This window comes from Scyliorhinus canicula, chromosome 10 (genome assembly GCF_902713615.1).
Source record: "Scyliorhinus canicula chromosome 10, sScyCan1.1, whole genome shotgun sequence".
Taxonomy (NCBI): domain Eukaryota; kingdom Metazoa; phylum Chordata; class Chondrichthyes; order Carcharhiniformes; family Scyliorhinidae; genus Scyliorhinus; species Scyliorhinus canicula.
Genome location: NC_052155.1, coordinates 121,026,637 through 121,045,049, shown reverse-complemented (window position 1 = coordinate 121,045,049; position 18,413 = coordinate 121,026,637). Strand labels below are relative to the sequence as shown.

The window sequence follows — 18,413 nt, the reverse complement described above, 5'->3', positions numbered from 1 at the left end:
ATCTCCAGGGTCCCAGGTTCACTGTGGGGAGTCTGCATGTTCTCCCCGTATCCGGGTGCTCCGGTTTCCTCCCACAGTCCAAAGATGTGTAGGTTAGGTGGATTGGCCATGCTAAATGTCCGTTAGTGGCAAAAAAAGGTTAGGTGGGGTTATGACGATAGGATGGAGGTGTGCGAATGGGGTGGAGGTGTGTTCTTAGGTAGGGAGATCTTTCCAAGGGCCAGTCCAGACTCATTGGGGCGAATGGCCTTCTTCTTGGGCAGCATGGTAGCACAGTTGCTACACAGCTCCAAGGTCCCAGGTTCGATTCCCAGCTTGGGTCACTGTCTGCGTGGAGTCTGCTTGCTCTCCCCGTGTCTGCGTGTGTTTCCTCCGGGTGCTCCGGTTTCCTCCCACAGTCCAAAGATGTGCAGGTTAGGTGGATTGGCTATGCTAAATTGCCCATAGTGTCCAAAAAGGTTAGGTGGGGTTACTGGGATAGGGTGGAGTTAAGTAGGGTGCTCTTTCCAAGGGCCGGTACAGACTTGATGGGCCAAATGGCCTCTTTCTGCACTGTAAATCCAAGACATTCTGTGGCATTCACCCAACCTTTGGATACAAAGGGGCAATTTAGCATGGCCAATCTACTTAACCTACACATCTTCTGTCGATGGGAGGACACCAAAGCACCATGGAGGCACACAAGGTGGGAATGTGCAAACTTCATACAGGTCAGAATTGAACTTGCGTCACTGGCGCTGTGAGGCAGCAGAGCTAACCACTGTGCTGCCTAATCGAAGTGAATTAAAGTCGCCTTACTAGATTGAGTTATTTCTAGGTTTGATACAATTAAAGGCCAGTATCTCTACGAGATGTCAAAAGTAAATAGTAGTGGGACTAGCAATTTGGAACCATAGATCCAGAAATTGGCATTTAATTTTTACAGTTTAGTTGTTTGAAGAAATTATAGTTGAAAATGAAGGTAAGGCGATTTTGGTTTGTATGTGCAAATAGAGAAGGAAATGGATGAGAAACCTGTTTTTTTGGTTCTGCTTGACTTTGCTGACATCTTCTTCATCTGGAGTTAAGTGGCACACGCACACAATGTGACAATAATATATAAACAAAGGTATATTACTCTTTGTTATCAAGTCAATACTTGATTATTGATATCACATGAAAAGATCAATACCTTAAAATTACTGTTAAATATACATAACTGTGAAAGCAATATTCAATAAATTCCATGTCCTTTTTGCATTTTTGTTTACTCTGGAGTTTTCATGGAGTAATGGAATAATAAAATGTGCCATTCTGCTAATCTAGTCAAGTTATTGTTTGCTTTTTATGGAGATATGAATTTCAACCGCAGTGTTGGACATCCATTCTACCATTTCCGAATTACAGTAAACACTCTCCTCCAAGTGAAACTTTTGTCCAATTATTATGAGTTGAACATTCTGACATATCCTGTATTATTGATTTGAACTGTATATAAATAGCTTCAGTTATATATGTAGAAGATAATAGGGACTGATTGCCGAGATGCAGGAGTGATTAAAGGGCTCAGATGACGTGGTTAATCGGCTATGTAAAGGCTGGTCAATTTATATCCATCATTTACATCTTTAAGTTACTTACAATTCTGTAATATACTGATTATAATACACAGGAATTATAAAATTAGCTTTTGTCAATTTCTATTTTTTTTAGATTGTATGGGTCAATTAAATAAAACTTTCTCCACAAGCTAAAAAAAATCCCATTCTTTTCTTATCAAAAATAATTTCAGAGATTGGTACACATCAAACCTGTGATTTCAGCACACAGACTGCAGTTCGTATGATCCCTACAGTGCAGAAGGAGGCCATTTAGCCCATCAAGCCTGCACCGTCCCTCTGAAAGAGCACTCCACCCAAGCCCACTTCCCACCCTATCCTAATAGCCTCTGAACCTAACCTACACATCCCTAGACACTAAGGGGCAATTTAAGCATGGTCAATCCGCCTAACCCGCACATCTTTGGACTGTGGGAGGAAACCGGAGCACCTGGTGGAAACCCACACAGTCACGGGGAGAACATGCAAACTCCACACAGTCACCCAAGGCCGGAATTGAACCTGGGGGACCCTAGCGATGTGAAGTAGCGGTGCTAACCACTGTGCCACCTTGCCGCCCCAATGGATGTGATGTGAATGTATCTTTGGATCTGATTTTGTGCAGGTAAATAAACAAAGGGTACTTTGGATGACCTATGGGTACTTCTGGAAAGATGGTGGGGCTGAAATTCACTGAAAATAAACGCAATGTTCAGGCACAGGTAACAATGAGAGAAGCTGAAGACCGAAGTCATCAATCAAAGACACATGCAACATGCCAAAACATTATTTAAGATAAAAGAATGTTTGCAATTGTCCCCGTTTATAATTTCTATTTTTTTTATTCTTCCACTGGCATAAAGGTGAGAACCTGGAAGAAAGGAGCAGGAGTCGGCCTTTTGGCCCATTGAGCATGCTCCACCATTCAAGTAGCTCATCATCTACCTCAATACCATTTTCCTGTGCTAGCCCCTTATCCCTTGATCTCATTTGTATCCAGAAATCTATTGATTTCTCTCTTGGTCATGCTTAATGACTGAGCTTCACAGTCCTCTGGGGTAGAGAATTCCTATCAAAAGCCTTCTGAAAATCGAAATGCACCACATCCACCGATTCTCTATTATCTATGCTACAAGTAACATCCTCAAAAAAGTCCAAGAAGTTTGTCAAACATCACTTCCCTTTCATAAATCCACATTGATTCTGCCCAACCATATCATTATTTTCCAAGTGTCTAGTTATTACATTCTTTATAATAGATTCCAACATATTCCCTCATACTGATAGCAAACTTAACAGGCCTGTAGTTCTATGCTTTCTCTCTTCCTCCCTTCTTAAACAGAGGGATTACATTTATTACTTTCCAGGCTGCAGGAACCTTTCCAGAATCGAGAGAATTTTGAAAGATAACTGCCAATGCATTCACCATCTCTGTAGCCACCGCATTCAACACTCTGGTCCAAGGCATTTAGCAACATTTGTGTACTACCCCTTTATTAATACTAATTTCTTTCAGTTCCACATTTTCACAAAAGCCTTGGTTCCCTAGAATTTCTGGAGGATTCTTTGTATCTTCCTCTGTGAAGAGACAAACAATAATTATTTAGTTTCTCTGAATTTTCAATGGTAAAATCTCCTGTCTCTACTTCTAATGGACCCACATTTGCCCTTGCCAATCTTTTGTTTTTCATATGCATGAAGCAGATTTGCGGCCCACATTTATGTTTCTCACTAGCTTGCATTCATATTCTCTTTTCCCTTTCTTGATCAGTTTCTTGGTCCTCCTTTGCTGGATTCTAAATTGCTCCCAACCCTTGGCTTTACCACTATTTCTGGGAACCTTATAACGCTCTTCCTTTTATCTAATACTCAAATGCTGAAGCTACGAAGGCGAAGTCGGAAACATCATGAACGAACGTCCACTGCGCTCCTCAGATTGCAAGGCTGACTGGAAAAGTCCCAATTCCTTATGTCCAAAGTGATAATGCCAGCACTCGAAGCTAACCAGGCCAACACTGCAAAATTGTCCTCCACAGGGGAGACCTTGGTGTAGGATGTTTGCTCCAGTATGTGGCATGCTGACTGTAGGATTAAGGAAGGACATGAACTTCACAGTGCAGGTCATGAACTCTATGGTCAGGGCATTACTTCCATGGTTCAGGCCATTAACTTCATGGTGCAGACACTTGTGGGCAGCCATGAGTGCCAGTACCAGAGGACATCAGGGCTTCTAGATCTCACTCCAGCTGTCCCTCTATCCCAAGGATCAGGCACAAGGAGGAGGTTCAGCTGGTGCACAGCCTGGGGCTTTCCACCCAGAAGACTCTGGGGGGTGTCCAGTCAATCTGACTCCCTTCTTCCTGTGACCGCTTCAGCTCCAGTCCCACAAACCAAGGAGGGTGACACCACCTTACCTGTGCACCCCACAAGCAGGCCAGGGCCCTCCTGGTCTTGGCCCTTCAGAAGACGTCCGGCAAATCATTTCAGACAGCAGGTTGTCTCCACCTCACCTGTGGATCCCGGAATACACCAAGATGCAGAGGCAGGGATTAGAATTAGAATTAGAACAGTACAGCACAGAACAGGCCCTTCGGCCCTCGATGTTGTGCCGAGCAATGATCACCCTACTCAAGCCCACATATACCTATACCAGTAACCCAACAACCCCCATTAACCTTATTTTTTTTTTAGGACACTAAGGGCAATTTAGCCTGGCCAATCCACCTAACCCGCACATCTTTGGACTGTGGGAGGAAACCGGAGCACCCGGAGGAAACCCACGCACACACGGGGAGGATGTGCAGACTCCGCACAGACAGTGACCCAGCCGGGAATCGAACCTGGGACCCTGGAGCTGTGAAGCATTTATGCTAACCACCATGCTACCGTGCTGCCCAAATGCCTGGGTAAGGATGTTGTTCGGCATTTGTAGATAGCGAGTGTTTCAAGCATGTATATGAGTATTCAAACACCTCTGTCAACGTAGTAAACCACACTTTGTGCACCCTCTTTGTGCCACCCTTCTCTCATCAGATTTTTCTATAACCTGCTGCATATGCAATGGCGTCCATCTGACACGTATAGACTGGATGCTCTGATACATAGCCTTCTCCATCTTGTGTGTGCGAGGATGTCAGCTCACTGGTTGATGCTCCCTCATACTGCCAGGACACAGTCATGCCAGCGCCAGTCTGGTGATGAGGACCCTCTCTTCAATGATTAAGCCCACCACTCAACCCAGTCATTCGGAAAATCTGAGCTCAGCACAAGGAATCCAGTGGCTACACACTTGTGAGAGCCGTTTATCTGGCACCAGAGATATAGATCATCAGCAGCACCCCTAACTAAGGAAGAGTCTGCATCAGGAGAGATGAGTTTCCACGCATCATTGCCCTGATATTACTGTGATCAGAGAGAGTCTGTGAGCTGCCTTCAGCCAGATAGGAGTCCGACAGTTGCTATTTGAGGACCAATGCTCTGTCCTCTCTGCAAGTCATCAGCATCTTCCTGCATTGTTTGGACTCAGGGAAACCGCATCCTTCCCATAACAGGAACAATTTCAGGGTTGTGTTAGTGCTGCCACCAATCAGTGAAGAAGGGCCATTGCCCATGATGTCCACCCTAAACCTGGTGATCCATGAAGCGGGAGGCTACTATGGCGCCCCAAGCTCTCCTCCTCATTCAAACCCTTGCCATCATCTGACGGTCTGCAACTACCTACTCCAGGGATTCCCGATTGGTGCCCTCCTCAAGTTCTCCTCATCAGAGGAGATGTGCTGCTCATACATCTACCTCTCTGCCAGACCCTCACCCACTGGCAATGCCAGTTTGTGCAGGGCACAGCACACAACAAGGATGCATGAAACCCTTTGGGGGCTATATTGTAGGACTCCGTCTGACTGGTCCAGGCACCTGAGCCGCATCTTCAGTATCCAGATAGTCTGCTCTAACAATATGTGAATAACAGCATGAACCTCATTATAGTGGGTCTCTGTCGCACTCTGTGACCTCCGCATAGGCACCATCAGCCACATCCTGAGGGGGTACCCCTTGCCCCAGAGGAGCCACCACTGGAGCCGATAAGCTCCCTCAAATATATCCGGTATCTGAGAGTGGCCAAAGATGTAATTGTTGTGAATGATCCACAGGAACCTAACACATACCTGCAGGCTGTGCTTGGTATGGTAGCAGATGATTTGGACATTCAGGGAGTGGAAGCTCTTGCGGTTAATGCAGGGGACTCCTTAACGCTATAGGGAATGGAGAGCCATATGCGAGCATCAATGGCTTCCTGCACTTGTGGGAAGTCAGCTATCTGGGAAAATCTCATGGCTCTTGCATCCTGGCTAGCCTGGTCCCCATCAAAAGTTATGTAAGGATGTGTCTTGCGGGCAGCACATCCGTAACTCCCGAATACACTTATGTGCAGAGGCCTGCGAGATGCTGCAAAGGTCACCGGTGAAGCTCTGAAAGGTAGCCACTGGCATAGGAATTTAAGGTGGCCATGATCTTCAGGGCGATAGGCAGTCCATGTTGGTACCAACTCTTGGAGAACCTGGTAATGCTGAGGGAACCATTTGCGGGATTCTTCGAACCCCGCCGGCCTGAGAATAGCCGGGGAGCAGCGTGAATCCCGCCCCCGACGAATTCTCTGGCGCCGAGGATTTGGTGGGGGCGTGAATTGCGCTGAGCCGGTCGGCGGCCGCTGGCAGCGGCTCCACCGGCAATTCTCTGGCCCGCGATGGGGCGAGTGGCCTGGTCCACGGTCAGAGCTCACCGATCCGTGGGCGGGCCTGTGCCATGGGAGCACTCTATTCCTCTGCGCCGGCTGGTGTACCGGTCCGCGATGGCCGGCGCGGAGATGAACCCTCACTGCGCATGCGCTGGGATGATGCCAGCACACGCTGGCGCTCCCGCGCATGCGCCAGCTGGTAGAGGCCCTTCGGCGCCGGTTGTCGTAGCACCAAGCCCCTTCCGCGCCGGCCAGCGCGGCGCAAACCACTCTGGCGCCGGCCTAGACCCTGAAGGTGCGGAGGATTCCGCACCTTTGAGATGGCCCGACGCCGGAGTGGTTCACGCCACTCCTTCGCGCCGGAGTTGCCCGCTGTTGCTCGTTTTACTGGAGTGTATTAACACGCCTCCGTTTAAAGGCCGTGTGCTTAACACTACTATGGCTCTGTGTATGTAATTATGCTCAGGAGTCACCAGGTGCCGTAGTTAGACACCTCACAAGTATATCAAGGTCAGGTTCAAAGTAATAAATCTGTACACCGATTAGTAAGTCCAAACGATTGATATTTATTATGACAAATATAATAAATACACATGCATACGCTAAAGAGACTAACTTACTTCTAATACTAAACAACTAAAATACTTATCTAGACAGGAACAGGCAAGGTCAGGGGACAAGGCCTTCGTCCCGTTCTTGGTCTGCAACTCTCAGGTACTTAAAGTTGTCAGGATCTAGCAAGGTCTGGATCACGTAGCGATCGTTGTATTGGCACTTACAGTTCGATGGCTGATGCTCAACGGCTGGTGATGGAACTGGAGTCAGGATGCGATGTAGCAGCAAAGCAGAGCCGGAGCAAAGCAGTCAGAGCCGGAGCAAAACAGACCGAACCATGTGCGGGGTCTACTTTTATAGGTCTTAGAAGTCCGTGCCCCCTTGGGGCGGGCCTTTTACCTGCCATGTATCGATTGGGCCTTTCCCAATCGATATCTTCTAAACCCCCCAATCTGAGGGTCGATCTTTGTGTTGGTTACTGTGGTGCCGTTCTGTCTGGGCGTCTACTCAAAAGTATCCATTGATGCTTAAATGTTTCTATTGTGCGGGGTCTGGATCTGGATCACCTCATTACTATGTAGATCTGTTGCCATTTACACCTTTGGCTGAAACTCTGCACCTGGCCAAAAACTGGTTTCTGTACGTGCAGAATGCTAATTAGTCTTCTGCAAACTGCTTGTCCTTGCTAAGACTGTTTTTCCCTGCAGCCTTAGCAGTTCTCCATTTTGTAGCCCAGTGTCCATCTTAGATGGCTACATTCCCTCCTTGTGATCCTCACAAGAAATTGTGAAGGATCACCTATGCACGTTTCCTCGAGTGCCTTTGGGTGCCCTCTTTGGGTTCCCTGACCTTAGCAAGTTCCTGGGCGTCTACGCTGTCTTTAACTATGGCAAGAAAAATTTTATCTGACATTTCTACTTGGCGCTATGTCAAAGGGGACATGCATTACCAAAAACCGGGAACCTCTACCTATCACAAGTACTATCCTTATCTTACTTTAAACATTTTATTACAGTCTAACAACCTTATCCATTCACACCACATTACATATCACTTCCTGACTCGGCAGTCGGGTTCAGAACAATATAATACATTGGTATCTTTATTAACATATTGCTTTATTCATCAAGGGGCAAGGGGGATTGGTGAAACTGAAAAATAGGGGATCGAACTCCGTAAACGGTTGAGGGGCAGGAACGGGAGGCTCTCCTTTTCCATTTCCTCAACCTGAGGGTCTGTACAATTACACAGAGAATTGCAATCACCAACAGTGATTCAATCACGTACGACATTGAGTACCATGTCATACATTTTGTGCACCAGGTCTGAACTTCGCTGATCAGAGCTGAGCACGGGGAAGTTGGTGTGAGGGAAACATTGACGGCAGGGGTTGTGGGGGAAACGTGACTTGCTTCCACATATACAAATACAACATTTAACAGTAATAGGTAGGCTTCCATCAGGGTCTTCTCTTCGTTCTCTTTCTTCTGTATGGCCGATCCTTGCCGTGAACCCTCTTTCGTCCTTCGAAAGCTATGGGATCAAGCACAGTATCTGTCAATACACAGTTTAATATCCGTACTTGTTAGTGTATCTGTCCTCTCATTCCAATTGACCCATTAAATGACTGGCCAAGTCACACCCTGTGACTCCCCTCATTTATTTTTTCAAATGCGAATTTAGGAGCAGATATACACCTAACAACTTTCCTCCTGTGAGCCGTCTCGCAGGTTTTGCAAATTTACCATCCGAATGTTCCTGGATGTAAATAGCATGTGGGATGGCGGCCTAAGGGCTACCTAACGAAAAATGAAACAAAGTTTGGAACAAAAAGGTCGAATGGGTTGCGTATGGGCCGCTACGGGTAAGATTTGGATGGGATCCCCGGGTAAGGCGTGCTGTGCCGTACCCGAGCTTGGCTGACCAAAGTGGGTTCTCAGACAGGGCGGGTCCTCAGTGCCGTTTCTCCACTGCCTGAGTAACCTGGAATGAACGGGCAAGAATGTGTTAACCGTGGGTTTGCAGCCTCTATTCACCGAATAGAGGGGCACCTGAAAACCAAGGGAGGAGCCAAGATGCTCCTTTTGAAAAGTTGAGCTGTGCTCCAGACATTTTAGCCATAAGGTGAGCTGGTCACAATCTTTTCAGCTGAAAAGATCTGCAATCAAACCCTTAATATATCAACAAGCAAACAAACATAAACTAATAAACAAAACATACATGCAGGTTCCATCAGAAAGGATATCGCTTCCCTCAAGCGGTTCCTATTTTACATCATCTGGACACCTCACTTTTCCTCTGCCTCTGTGAACAGGGTCACAAAGGGGTTGCCGTATCGGGAGTCAGACACCGTGTCGTCCTGCTCTCCCGGATCCCACACCCTTGTGTGGATCAGGCATGCAATTTTGGAATTATGTGACCGGGGGTCACTTTCATCGTTACGGACAAGTCTGTATGAATTGTCCCTGTGCCATAGTGTGGGGTCTAAACTTGAAGTGGTATTGTCGGGGTAGTCGGGGTCGGGTGGTGGGTCTGGATTTTTAACATAGGTGACTTCCATGGGGTCACTGGAGTCGGGGTCGTAGTCGCTACAGTGGGGGCTGTAGGGTTGTGTGCTGTGGCTGTCCTCAAAGTCAGTGTCAGTATCGCTGTCTCTGCTGTGGCAGCTTGTGGGCGTTTCGGGGTGTGGTCTGAAGTCAGTGGGCGGAGTCGTGGGCGAGTCCAATGATGAACTGGTCTGTGAGGGGGATGGTGGAAACGTGTCTCTAGTGGGCGGGGCGAGATGTTCTGCTGCGTCTAGCAGGACATGGTGTGCGTGGTTAGACTGTGTTCCATATGCCTTCAGTTGGTTAATATGGAACCACGCAGTCTTTCCATTGGGGTATTTTATCCTGTAAACTGAGGGGCTAATTTTGTCCGAAATTGAATACGGGCCTGAAAATTATGGTGCCAAAAAACTGCTGGGGTTATACACAGATAGCATTACCTGTTGCCCAACCTGAAATTCTGTGGGGTGTACGTTTTTGTCTTTGTCTGCGTCGTTTTCCTAGTTGAACTGCGGCTGCGATCTGTGCAGACCTCACAGTCTCAACTAGGTCTTTAACAGCTTTCTCATGCGTGAGGGCCGTCACTTCGGGGCTAGTCATGTCCAGTCCTAAAAGGAATTCTGTACCTTTCATAGGGCGTCCGGTCATGAGTGTGTGTGGGGTGAATCCTGTTGATGTTGAAACCGTGTTTCGGATAAACATTAGTGCAAATGGGAGTACTGAATCCCATGTAGAATTGTTTTCCTGAACCATTTTCCTAAGGGTCGATTTTAGGGTCCGATTCATGCGCTCTACAATCCCGCTGGACTGTGGGTGATACGCAATGTGAAAATTTTGTTTAATGCCGAATATGGTCAGGACGTTCTTCATGATACGTCCTGTGAAGTGAGATCCCTGGTCCGAATCTATACTTCTGGGTAAACCACATCTCGTGAAGATGTGGTGGGTCAGGATCTTTGCAGCTGTCTTAGCTGTATTCGTTCGTGAGGGGAATGCCTCTACCCATTTGGTAAAGGTATCAATTACAACCAGCACGTATTTATAGCCATTCCTACAAGGGGGCAATGGTCCTATAAAGTCGATCTGGAGGTTTGTCCAGGGGCCATTAACTGGTCGAGTATGCCGAAGCTGTGCATTTTTGGAATACCTCTCCGGGTTATTCTGGGCGCAAATAAGGCAATTCTCAATGTAATGGGTTACATCGGTCCTTAAGTTAGGCCACCAACAGAGTTGCCTGAGGTGCCTCGTGGTCGGGTCGATCCCTTGATGTCCATGACCGTCATGGAACAAGGCAATCATTTGGTTTCTGTCCTGCTGCGGGACCACATAAAGCTGGTCCTTGATGATCACACCCTCATGTGTGGTCAGAGCGTGTCGGAACTTATCATAGTGGGGCACAAAAGTCCCTTTAAAAATCTCCCTGAGATCTTCATCTTGCTTCTGTGCCTCTGCTAAATCCTTAATGTCTGTCTGTGAGACTTGAACTGCACTCACAGGGGCGCTAGCTGGTGCGCTAGTTGGGGGTGTCCAACAGTGTCCTCGCCTGGAACCTGCTTTAGCCAGTGCGTCGGCTTTTACATTTCCAGGGGGGGATGACCTATGGTGGCTTCTAACTTTTATAATGCCAAAGGTCCTATCCTTCGCTTTGTCTAGGATGTGGCGGAGTAAAGGGGCTGATGGAAGGGGTTTCCCGTCTGCGGAGACAAAACCTCGTGTCCTCCACAGGGGTAGAAAATCCGTTAAGCTGTTGCAGACATATAGACTGTCCGAATATATGTCTGCCGGGCTGGGGGAAAGAATCGGGGTGGTCCACTATGTAAGCTATGGCCGCGAGCTCTGCTGCCTGCGCGCCTAAGTGACCTGGCAATTTTAGTGCTATTTCTTCGAGTGCGCGACCCTGCGCGTCCTCGACATAGATGCCGCATCCAGTGATACGCTCACCATCTAAAACCGTGGATGAACCGTCCACGTATATCTTCAGTGGGTCACACGTGTCTGTGTGTTGGGGGCTTTGTCTTGGGTTCCCTATCTTCCTGGGGGGTGTCTTCGCTATAAAGGGTCCTGTGTTGTGTAGGGGTGCTACAATTTCACATTCATGGGGCTGTCCTGGATATTGAAGGTTGTCGGCTAAAAATGTGTGTGTCCGGGTCCGTTTTACCGTAATGTCGCGTCCTTGTAAAAGTAGTGTCCACCTGGCTGCCCTAATCTGGCTAACTGAACCGTCCTTCAGTCGACCGTCTAGGAGTAACTGTGTGGGTGTGTGCTCGGTCAAAATGGTGATGGGGTTGAGTCCGGTAATGTAGGAAAAGTATTGAACTGCCCAGAAAACTGCTAGGAGGTGCCTCTCGCAGGCTGAGAATCCTTGTTCTACTGGGTCTAAAAGTCGGGAGGCATAAGCCACGGGTCGTAGCTGCTCGTGCCGTTCCTGAAGTAACACGGCCGAGAGGGTCAGATCTGTGCTCGCTACCTCTATTGCATAGGGGGAGAGTTGGTCTGGGACTTGTAGCGCGGGTGCTGCGCTAAGGGCTTTCTTTAAATCTTCCACAGCCTCTGTATGCTGCGGAAGCCATTCCCATGGGGCTCCTTTCTTAAGGAGGTCGGAGAGTGGGACTGCCTTTGTCGCGAATCCATCGATATGGTTCCGACAGTACCCAACCAGTCCTAAGAACGACCGGAGGGCTGATACATTCTGGGGAAGGGGCAATTTGACAATTGAATCAATTCTTTTGAACTCGATCTCGCGTTTGCCGTGCGTGATGACTGTACCCAAATACATCACTTTATTTTCCAATATCTGGGCCTTTCTGGGGTTAACTTTACATCCAATCGAGGTTAAAAGTTCCAGGAGCTCGGCCAGAAGCGTAATGTGCTCTGCCTTTGTGTCTGTCTGCAGTAATAGGTCGTCCACATACTGTACCAGACATTCGGGGCGGGAACATTTTTCTAAACCATTCGCCAGCTGTCGGTGGAAAATGGAGGGGGAATTGTGGAATCCTTGTGGGAGGCATGTCCACGTATACTGCTGTGCTTTGAATGTCAAGGCAAATTTGTACTGGCACGCCTTTGCCAATGGGATTGACCAGAAGCCATTGCTAATGTCCAATACCGTGAAATATTTGGAGTGGAGTCCCTGTTTGAGCATGGTCTCGGGACTTGTTGCTACCGTGGGGGCTACTGCTGGGGTTACTTTATTGAGCTCCCGATAATCGATGGTCAGACGCCATGATCCGTCGGGCTTTCTCACTGGCCAAATAGGAGCATTATTGGTCGAGGCTACTGTCCTAAGTACACCTTGCTCCAATAAGCTACCTATTACTTTCTCTATCTCTCCCTCTGCTTCTATGGGAAATCTGTATTGTTTCTGTGGTCGGGGGTCAGGTCCGGTAACGTGAACTTGTCCAGTCATTCTGGCAAATGCTGTCCTGTGTTTGTTTAAAACTGCTCTCACTTGTCTGTCCATGTTTAGTGTAGTCAGGTCGAAAGAATAGTCGCCTACTGTGCTAATCCGATTTGCGTACTCTCCTACTGTGAGAGTAGCGGGTGCTCTGTCTGACCTTGCCATTCGCCAGACACACTGGTTCACTGGGTCGAACGACAGGCTATGGGCATTCATAAAGTCTATACCCAATATGTGTTCTGCTGAACGGGGAAGATTTACTAAAACGACGGGGTGTTTGGTAGAGATGTTCCCTAGCTGGATTGCTACGGGTGCTGTAATGTGTCCCTGCTGTGAATGTCCTGTGAAACCGCTAAGTGTGATGGTGGAGGTGGTCGGCCACGTGTCTGCCTGTGCCGTGGTGGTGGAATTAATTGTGGTGCGGGACCCTCCTGTGTCCCAAAGTAACTCTATGGGCTTCCCTCTAACCTTAGCTGTGACTACCGGTCTTCCGGATTGATCCCAAAGAGTGTCACAGACCCAAGTGGGGGAGCCCGAACACCGTCAGTCCGTCCCGTCCACATTGGTCTGTCCTGACTGTATCCCTATACTATGGATCGGCTTTGCTTTATTTCTATTCAGAGTGCCTGTCTGCTGGCCTCTCTGTGATCTCTGGGGTGCATTGCATTCCTTAGCCCAATGTCCTAACTGGCCACAGTTGTAGCATTCCTGCGACTTCTGTGGAGGGCTGTTCTTTCCTTCATTTACCCATGCGGGGCATTGGTGTGCTCTTACTGCCTGAATGTCCGCTGCAGCCTGAGCTTCATCTGGGGTCTTTACTTTGTCTTTGCCCTGAACTGATTGCTCCCAAGCGCGGGACAATCTTTTCAGGACCCATTTCTCATTGTGGGCCTCTTCTGAGGGGTCATAACTATTGCAAGCACTCTGTCCTGCATCTGTGGCATGGGAAATTATGGTGCGCGTCCATTTAACCATGTTTTCACGGTTCAAATGCGCTCTATTTAAATCGCCGAAAACTGCGTTAAAATGGATCCACAGCCTTCCTGCAAATGCTGTGGGATGCTGTGTTTTCTTTTGACGGCACTTGTTTAGTCCTTCAACTCGGTCACCTCGGTTATACCCTATGGCATCTAAAATGCAGGTGTGCATTTCCTCTAGTGTGCCTCCTCCAACGTTCTGTGGGTCGGGGAGGGCTGCTACAACAGACTGGTCTAAGCTCAGAACCGTGAGCTTAACCTGCTCTCTCTCGTCCAGGCCGTACATGGTTGCCTGCTGTTTCACTTTCGCGAAAAATTGGTGGGGTCTGCGGTGGGGATAAATGGAGTGATTTTCTCACACGCGTCCCTGAGTTGGGTTACAGTTAAGGGGGTGGTGTAGGTGATATCGGGTCCGCCTTCTGTGGTCGCTTTCCTTTGGGTGGTGACTGGATTCATGAGTACGGTAGTTATTTGATCTGTGGGGGGTTGGGGTGCTTTTCTTTTCTGCTACGCTGCTGGCGCACATGTTCCTTGAACATAGCGCTGCGCTGTCTCACTTAATTCTTGCCAGTCTGGGGCATTCTCCTCATCTAGCTGTGTTCCAAAGGTACTTTGAAACCCATTCTGCACTGAAAGCAGCGATTGCAGCTCCGCAATCTGCTTCCTACACTTGGCATGATCCACTGTGCTTTGTCTTTGTTCTGTGGTGGCAGCATGGAGTGCTCAGGGGCCTCACGGTAGCATGGTGGTTAGCATCAATGCTTCACAGCTCCAGGGTCCCAGGTTCGATTCCCGGCTGGGTCACTGTCTGTGTGGAGTCTGCACGTCCTCCCCGTGTGTGCGTGGGTTTCCTCCGTGTGCTCCGGTTTCCTCCCACAGTCCAAAGATGTGTGGGTTAGGTGGATTGGCCATGCTAAATTGCCCGTAGTGTAAGGTTAATGGGGGGATTTTTGGGTTACGGGTATACGGGTTACGTGGGTTTAAGTAGGGTGATCATTGCTCGGCACAACATCGAGGGCCGAAGGGCCTGTTCTGTGCTGTACTGTTCTATGTTCTATGCTCTTAAAGCTGCCTTTAGGTCAGAGCATTGCCTCTGCAATGCCTCTACCTGCTTTTCTGATTCTTCTCTTATCAGGACGGCACGTTGCACGTCCTGATAGGCTTTTTCATACTGGGTCTGGGAACTGCTCAGATGGGCTAGACATGACTGATGTGCCCTCTTGGCATCATCCACCTCGCTACCCTTCTCTGCCAGCTTCCCTCTAAGTTCCATATTCTCCTTCTCGATGTCCCTGACATCCACTTTGCTCATCCTATTTCGTTCTTCTAATTCTGCCCGGAGCGTCTGAACGACCTCCTCAGTGCCTCGCAACTGTGCCAAACAGGACACGATTGCCATCGGCTTGCGTGATTTACTAAGGTTTTTCTTATGAATTTGGGAGAGGTTCTCCCACCAGGTATGTCCTATACTTCCGGGACCTGTCTCCACATTCATACAGAACTCTTTCCAAAGGGGCCATCCCTTTCCTTGCAGATACTTGTGGAGTTCCAGCTCCCACACGGGACACTGACCTACTCGGCTACTGCTGGTCGCTGCGACCACAAACCGTTCTGGGTTCATGAGGCGTTCCATTGCCTGCATGGCCATTTTATCTCTCTTACTTAAATTTGGAACAGGGGGTGTTGAGGTAATGTTTTACAAGACGGGTAAGGCTTACGCTATGTTCCGCTCACAAAACTCCCGACAGTTCGTCGCAACAAAAAGCTCTCAGGTTTTCCTTACAACCCTGTTAGTACGCATGCACAAAACACACTTCTGAATTATCTTTATTCGTTTGAACACCTTGATTACTTGTGATTTTTCCTTTTTCTTTACTCAGATTTCTAATTCAAATTTCTGGGTCCTCGACGGAGTGGGGGTGTCACTTGTAACCGCGTCCCGTCAGGATGTCGCCACTAAATGTTGCTCGTTTTACTGGAGTGTATTAACACGCCTCCGTTTAAAGGCCGTGTGCTTAACACTACTATGGCTCTGTGTATGTAATTATGCTCAGGAGTCGCCAGGTGCCGTATTTAGACACCTCACAAGTATATCAAGGTCAGGTTCAAAGTAATAAATCTGTACACCGATTAGTAAGTCCAAACGATTGATATTTATTATGACAAATATAATAAATACACATGCATACGCTAAAGAGACTAACTTACTTCTAATACTAAACAACTAAAATACTTATCTAGACAGGAACAGGCAAGGTCGGGGACAAGGCCTTCGTCCCGTTCTTGGTCTGCAACTCTCAGGTACTTAAAGTTGTCAGGATCTAGCAAGGTCTGGATCACGTAGCGATCGTTGTATTGGCACTTACAGTTCGATGGCTGATGCTCAACGGCTGGTGATGGAACTGGAGTCAGGATGCGATGTAGCAGCAAAGCAGAGCCGGAGCAAAGCAGTCAGAGCCGGAGCAAAACAGACCGAACCATGTGCGGGGTCTACTTTTATAGGTCTTAGAAGTCCGTGCCCCCTTGAGGCGGGCCTTTTACCTGCCATGTATCGATTGGGCATTTCCCAATCGATATCTTCTAAACCCCCCAATCTGAGGGTCGTTCCTCGATGGGTGGGGTGGTCCCTATGGTTCTTTGTGTTGGTTACTGTGGCGCTGTTCTGTCTGGGCGTCTACTCAAAAGTATCCATTGATACTTAAATGTTTCTATTGTGCGGGGTCTGGATCTGGATCACCTCATTACTATGTAGATCTGTTGCCATTTACACCTTTGGCTGAAACTCTGCACCTGGCCAAAAACTGGTTTCTGTACGTGCAGAATGCTAATTAGTCTTCTGCAAACTGCTTGTCCTTGCTAAGACTGTTTTTCCCTGCAGCCTTAGCAGTTCTCCATTTTGTAGCCCAGTGTCCATCTTAGATGGCTACACCGCCCCGCTGGTTTCGAAGAATCCCGCCCCATGTCCCTGGAGATTCAGAGCTTCCTCCTGCACTGGTTCTCACCCATCTCCAAGGTGCCATCTGTAAACTCGGAGCTGATGGTTGCGCACCCGAGTGGCCACTCTCTGTGACCCAGCCTCTGGCAGCTGAGTAGGCCTGCCAGCCCTTTTTCCTTAAGGGTCTGATTCTGCCTCCTGAATAGTGAGCTCATCGTGCATAGCTGCCAAGGCTTCCCAGCCCAGTACCAGGACCCTTCAAGATGCCAGAGGCCCTTCAGCTGTGGATTGCAGCCTCAGGGTGGGCAGCTTTGCTGCCCTCTTGTTGTTGAGTCAGTCCCTCCTTCAGTGCCAAACTATTCCCTCCTCTCAGAGTCAGGCCAATAGTGGCCCCGGCATAACTGCCCCCACCCCCACTTATGAACATTGACCTTCGCCCAACCAATGCTGCCCTGATGCCTGCCCCCCATATCCCAGTTTGACCAAATCCAAACCCACCCGATCGTCAATCCCGAGTCGGGCTCAACTCCCATTTTGCCCCACTCTGGCAGTGGTCTATTAGGTGGCCCCAATCCTCATTGCTCTGTCGCAGGTCTCTCAAGCCTCCATCGTCCCGCTCCAGTTGAGGCTTCCCAGGTCTCCCCAACTCCCGTTGTCCCGCATTTGCCCAGGCCTCTCAATTTTCTCCAACGCCCGCCGCCCCGCCCCGCTCTGGCAGTGGCCTCTCAAGCCTCCCCAACGCCCAAACCTCCACTCTGTCACTGCCTCTCAGGTCTTCCCCAATCCCTGTTGTCCTGCATTAGAATTTTGGGCACTCCCTCCATACACACGACCCCCTTAGCTTGCTCCCCTCACCCCTCCCCATCCACCAAGATCTCTAGTGCACTCTCTCGAATGGACTCCTTGGTGGATAACGGTGACCTGAAAGCTCATCACCGAAATTCCCCTCACCAGGTTCGTGTTTGTAAAAACCTGTTGTAAACCGTGGCAGCGTGACCAGACATTGCAATGAGGGGAGGTTATGGCAGAACTGTCTGCTAATTATATTATATTTCACTATAACGAGGTTCTCAACTTTCCTGGGCATGAACCGCGTATGCCACTGGCAGGATGCTAGGACGACTGCGTCATGAGAACTCACTGGAGGGAATCTAGTTTTTTGGCTCTCGCAGGATTTTGCACCGCAGCAAATCTGGCCGCAAAATCCGAGCCCAGGTGTTGGAAATTACAGAGATAGGACAAGGCAAAATTAATAGGAATTTTATAGAAAAAGACAAAAAATTTGACTTTAATGTCGCAGGGACAGGGAACTTGTCTTGGTCAGCGAGGACATTGGTGGGAGGTATTATAAACCTGGGTCCAGAAATGGGGTCCAAAATGTAGCAGGCAATTTAAGGGTTAAGTAGATCGAAGGAAAAACTGTTAACCTAGACTCCAAGGGATATCCCTACATCTTAAACTCATGTGGGAATTCAGGTGATTCACCTGAGATCCATTGTCATTCAGGACAACCTTGTTTAAAAAGCAATTATCACATTATAGGTGAGTGGGACTTGGAGTGAGGGAAGATTTAAACTGAGTTTTGATAGATTGGGTCTCTGTAGTATGCATGGTGGGAAGCAAGCAAGGAAAATATTGGTGGTGTTTAGTCTAGCTGCGATAAAATATAAAGCCGACTTTCAGTGGCAAAGAGA

The 18,413-nt window shown here is 48.4% G+C and overlaps 1 protein-coding gene across 6 annotated transcripts in view; it reads right to left on the bottom strand.

Moving 5' to 3' along the window:
* Positions 1-18,413, bottom strand: part of LOC119972633 (putative leucine-rich repeat-containing protein DDB_G0290503) — a 590,251-nt gene that overhangs the window by 99,592 nt on the left and 472,246 nt on the right. The gene's annotated exons all lie outside the window — the stretch shown is intronic.